Source organism: Lagopus leucura, unplaced genomic scaffold (genome assembly GCF_019238085.1).
Source record: "Lagopus leucura isolate 7727_CA_CO unplaced genomic scaffold, USGS_WTPT01 Super-Scaffold_1, whole genome shotgun sequence".
NCBI classification, from domain to species: Eukaryota; Metazoa; Chordata; class Aves; order Galliformes; family Phasianidae; genus Lagopus; species Lagopus leucura.
The window spans coordinates 28,661,744-28,667,760 of record NW_024962250.1 but is presented as its reverse complement, the minus strand read 5'-3'; the positions used below and the strand labels follow the sequence as shown (position 1 = coordinate 28,667,760).

General features: G+C 37.3%; 1 pseudogene; it reads left to right on the top strand.

Annotated features, from left to right (window-relative positions):
* Nucleotides 1-396: 396 nt before the first annotated feature.
* LOC122178053 lies at nt 397-3,455 on the top strand (annotated as a pseudogene).
* The last annotated feature ends 2,562 nt before the right edge of the window (nt 3,456-6,017 follow it).

Here is a 6,017-nt window from a genome sequence, read left to right as displayed (position 1 = left end):
TTACTTCATAGCAGTGTGGTTTATTCAGATGTACCCTATATGATCCAGGAAATAAAATATTATTATTAATAGAGATTATTATGGACTTTGACTCTAAACTTTCATTACCACTGAGGAAGAAAACTGTCTTTTCAGCAGAGTAGAAAATATAATTTTATTGAACCTGATGTTTTCCTCAAGATCTTGATTAAATTTGTTCAATCAATGTTGATTTGTTAATGACACAATATTATTTACTTATATACCTTAAATATTTTATGTATGTTGGATATTTAAAGTTGTGCTATATAATATTTATCATGACAAACTATTCATTATTTCTTACTACCAAGCTCATCATTGCCTTGTGCTCATCTAATGGTTGTTTATTTTATAACAGAACGATTTGAAAAGAGAATGAAGTATCACCTGTACCTGTGTTTATTCCTTGCTGGTCTGTGTTGTCACACAGTGGCACTTTGAAAATGTTTGCCATAAAGTCAATAATACAGATCTACTTGATGGAACAGAAAATATATTAAAGCATAACTGTCAAAAGCAAGGCTCCAAATACACAGATTTTGCATTTAGATTTTACAAGCAGGCTATATCAAAGGAAGATGATAAAAACATTTTCTTTTCTCCTATAAGCATCTCCATTGCCTTTGCCACATTAGCTGTTGGCTCTAAGGCAACCACCCTGATTCAGGTATCGCATACATGATATACATGAAAATTTTCATAAAGTTTTAGCAGTACTGAACTGTACTGATGTTAATATCATATTAAATATAGGGAATGTTTTCCCAGCTATTGGTTATGAACTACAGGAGACATTTTTACAAAATATTCAACAATTTTCTTAAGCAGATTTTTTTCTACTGATTATCATAAACCGGAAGAAGCTAAGCTGCAAATCTATATATACGCAACTATATAAAGGAAAAAAACCAGGGGGAAGTTCCTGAATTAATTGCTCATCTTGATGCAAATACTATATTAGTTCTTGTTAACTACATTTATTTTAAAGGTAAAATATAAAATATTATATTCCAATGGATGATTTTGAAGCAAAAAAAAAGAACTGTAGGGAAAGATCTAAACTGCGGAGGACTTTCAAAGTAAGGATTTTATTTTGTCAAGAGCAAAGTATCTGATTGTTGAGAAATTACTTGATTTTGGCATAGATTGTCCAAAATTTGTGCGTGGAGAAATCTTACTCTAGTTGGCTGCCTCATAGCCATGGACACCTCATAGCTTGCAGTGTCACTGGTCTGGGACATAGAAGCTAAGGATGTTTCTGAAACGTCGATGCTGTGCCAGTCAGTCTATTAGGGGACTGACATCCTTTCACTGCCGGGATCTCTAGTACAGTGATAGATCTATTAGATATGTGTGTAAAATCTTGGGACCCAGGTTGAGGATCTGTGCTTATGAAACCCTGCTTTGAGGCTAGAATCCTTCATTCTTTTGAAGAACTCCTCATCAGGCTGTGGGCAGTCAGTGTGCATCTGGTCTGGCGCGTCTCCTAACATGGGAAAATGGAAGGACAAGAAAAGCATTACATTATACTGTGGCCAAGTCTTAAAGTAGGTGCATTTAGGTATCATAAAAGGAAAAACAAAAGATGGGGAAGTATGGCTACAACAGAAGCAAGATTCTCCCTCTCAGCTGGTCTTGATCAAGCTTTGGTTGTTTTTCAGCAAGACAGGACTTTATGCTAAACTTATTGCCCAGATAAAATGTTAAATCATGTGTTCAGCAGTATGTTGAAGTGACCTAGTAATATTCCTCTCCCATAAACAGTTTCTCAGCTTTCTCACATGTGGTCTGATTTATATTAGTAATTTTTATGATATTCATATGATCAAGTGCAACACTGTCTCCTTTTCCTCACTAGCTGCCTGGGAAAATTCTTTTGATTCTGCAAATACCCACGAGGATGATTCTTTTTGTGAATACAAATGAATGTGCTAGAGTTGACATGATGCAGTGAGAGTGACTACAACAGCTAGTATGAGCGGGATCTCTTTTGTGAAGTGGCAGAGATGCCTTCCAAGGGCACTGCACAAGCATTGCTCATTCTGCCTGATGATGGAAAGATGAAACAAGTGGAAAATGCTCTTTCCAAGGAAACAGTAGTAAATTGAAACCAGATAACTCTAGGTAATTAAAGTACTATATTTTAGGAAACAATATTAATAGAATGCATCAATTTCAGATCTCCTTCTCCTGGATTTAGTGTAGTAATTTCATAAATGGGATTTTAAATTATTCCAAAGATAAACCAGAGAGGAGCATGACTGATTAGCAACTGCAATCTCTCTGAAAGAAGTGGACATGGTCTTGCAATGATTAACTGAAGACTTATTTGGCTACATTTTGGTTACTATACTTCTTTATTTTTTGATTGTATGTTGTTAATAACTAATTCATTTGCTTCACTCTATCCCAGATTTTGTTCTCCTTTTCCCTCCTTTTGAGCTCTCTAAACTGGTCTGCTTTTTCTCTATAATCTTCTAGTCACAAAATTCTGCTGGGTACATATGTCTTGACACTGGGATGTCATTTTTATTCAAGTGTAATAAAAATCAAAGAAGAACTGTATATACAAGAAAATGGATTTGGGCATCTCTCTGTGTGTCCACATATAAATGCTACCAGCAAAGAGATTAGGAATTAGAAGAATACTATCAACTGTCATTGAACTGCAAACTATCCAGCCTTCTGGCTGAAACAAGACTTCCATGTTTCACTGCTGTTTTGTTTTCTTTGCTTGAGATTACATCTGCACTTACCAAGCATTTCTATTAATGCCTCTTATGATGTCAAAGATTTCTTCATGGAAATGGGCATTACTAATGTATTCTCTAGTAATGCTGATCTGTCTGGAATTAGCACCAGTCATACACTGAAGGTTTCACAAGTGAGTGGATGGACAGATCCAGTGATGGGGTGGCTGTTAGTGTTTCTGATCAATTTTATTAGCAAATCTCATGATTATTTTCAAGGGCTTCCATAAACCCTGGAAAAATTGATAAAGTATTGCTAGTAGAAGTCCAAATCATCTAAGAAAATAAACAACAGTTGTCATCCTGCTGTACTCAGGATTAGTGATCCTGAGTCTTCTCACCAAGATCTCCTTATTCAGTCCTGCCAAGGAAAACACTCCTTGCAATTTATTGGGGATTCACTATTACAAGAGAGTTTGGTTCAGAAAAGAGGTGATGTTCACTTCCTGTACACGATTTTGTATAGTAACTCCACAACATTTGTTTCTTTTCCCTCCAGGCAATTCATAAGGCTCTGCTGGAATTTGATGAGACTTGAACTGAGGCTGCAGGATAATTCTTATGAAAGTGTCACTTCCTTATATTACCACCAAATTTAACAGACCCTTCATTATGTTGATTTTTTATAAAGCAACCAGCACCACACTTTTCATGGGGAAAATTGTTAGTCCTACTGTGAAGTAATTGCTGGGTTACTGGAAGTGCATTTTGCATGAGTTATAATGGCAGCTGTGTTTGCACACTGGGCTGATTAATTCTGCTATAACTGTCTACTGGTTGAGAAATATTTAGAATTAAATGAAGAATTTCAGTAGCAAATTGGTAAACAAACAAATCAATGAATGGTTTAAAAATATAACACTTTCCACTGCTGAATAATTCAAGTTATCATGAAATTTTACGTATTTTCCTTGGAAGAGAGATTCTTGTAAAGAGTTTTGTTGTTTCGATTAATGTTTTCTCTCTTTAAGCAGTTCTCTTAGATCACTTTCAGTTTTGAGTTATTCAACACAAGCTTTGCTCCAGTGAGCAACAAACCACTTATAATGCAGTTATCTCTATCCTGCGACTTGCAGATATCAGTAGTCACCTGAGATAGTCCCTCCACAGTTCTTTCTCCTTTACGTAACTCTTTGCTGCCTAGTTAGCTGTTGTTAACCTTCAATCAAACTCTTTGTCAATGTCATTCTAAAAAGACTTTAACAACAGTAAGTTCTCAAGAGAACAGACTCCTTCTACTGTAGTACTGTGTCTTCTTCTAGTCCACAGTGTCATCAGAAAATGGTGAAAGACGGCAACATGAAGTATAAACTGTCAAAGAACCATCCTGCAACAATGCTGTCCATGAACTATTGCTATGGCTGATGGATAAAATAAGCATTCATTTAAACCCATCTCTAACTTTCTTCAATCTCTTGCTATAAATCTTTTAAAATCAACATGGACTTTCAGTCACACTTATATGAGGCTGGCTGTAAATATGTTCTAAAGACTGTTAAAGGAGTACAGATTTTCTTATATGGAGACAGAAGTTCTTTACATTCTCTCCTGATGTACTTTCTTATTTTCCGAAACTTATTTTCAGAAATCCCATGAACTTTTTCTTCCATTGCAGGTCAGCAGATCTCCCACTCTTACTCAGAGGAGCACTTGCTGACCTGTATACCAACCTCTTCATTGTACAGTTACAGATCCATGGAGAGTCTGACGTCTGCTTTGAAAGCTGTTCTCCCGCTTCACTACACCCTTTGATTCATGCCATTACATACTGGCCGTGGGTAAATGTTTTGCAAGTGGAGGTTAGTCCCTGGCCCTGGGAAAATTATGCTCTAGAATGTACATTGCTCAGTACTACAGTTGTTCTGGCAATGTTCTGCAAGTACTGAGAAGGCTATGCAAGCCCCACATCAACAACTCCCCATTGCTAATGAGGCTTTGACCTTCTGAATTGTACTCAAGAACTTCGTCCAGCCTCAGAGGTGCTTTATTGGGACCCATAAGTGTCTGTACATGGGCTTAGTGTATGGGGGATAGCTATGCTTTCGACTCAATAGACTTGGAGGCTCCTATCTTGTTTGTGAAGAGGAGTCCTTTTGCTCCAAGCAGCAAGAACTCCATGGAAGCCCTGAGCTATTGCTTATGCTGGAGTGATACCATCTCTCAGTAGATTGGGTGATAGTAAAAGCAGCAGATTTTACAGTGTTGAGATCAAAGATAATTTGTTATGGTGTGAGGCATTCTGCTCTGCAATATCTATATGAACTCAAAAAGATCTGGGAGCAGTTCCAGTGAGATCCCACCCTGATAAATTGGTGCACCAGCACTGATTACAAGGCAGGGTGGTGAGATTTTTATCAGAGCAGGGTGGCAGAAAAACAGGTTCCAGATCTATTGCTAAAGAGAAAGAGGTTAGAAAAATTCCCATGGTTGCTGGGATAGAGTAGAGGCTTCAGGAAATAACACATGGAGCAATTTCCTGCCCCATTTTCCTCCCAGGCCTTTGCTTTTGAGAATAGAAACAAGGAGCTGAAGGAGAAGAACTACAATGGGAGCTTTCACACTAGAGTGAGAGGAGCAGGGCACTTCTCTGCTTCTGCAAAGAATCTGGCTTCCTATAGGGAGACTTTGAATGCTGGGTTTGGGAAGTATTTATCAGTACATGGGGCATCATCTCAACTTTCTTCCAGTTGAGAAACTTCACAACGCAGAGAAGCAGGTTAGCCTGAACAGTTACAGGATTGGGGAGTGGTAAGAGAGATTGTCACAAAATTTTCTGCCAGGATAGGATATGGAGAGAGCACGAAACAAACAAGTCATTTGCCGTATGAATGAAGAAGGAACACAAATACCTATAATTTACAATGTGAGCATTCATACAGCCTGGATACTAAACAGACCTGGCTGATGTTGTTCACAGCAAAGACCTGAGGATGTTCTTTAAGAATAGGAATAATTCTGTCAACATTTTATGAAGAGAGGGGTCATTTTGTCCTAATTCACAGAAAACCTGATCATATCTGTCTGCCCTGTATCATCAGTTCTTGTTGCTTTTGTCTGTCTTAATGGGTGATATGGAACATTCTTCTTCAAGCTAATTATATCAGTGGTAGAGAAATAAATAGGGTATTCTGACAGACAGGTCAAAATTTCCATTTAAGGACTATGTACCCATTTTATCTGTGGTAAGCACATGTATTTTATGGACTCTTTCATTTATTTGTTGGTAAGTCCATTAAATTCCTTTTA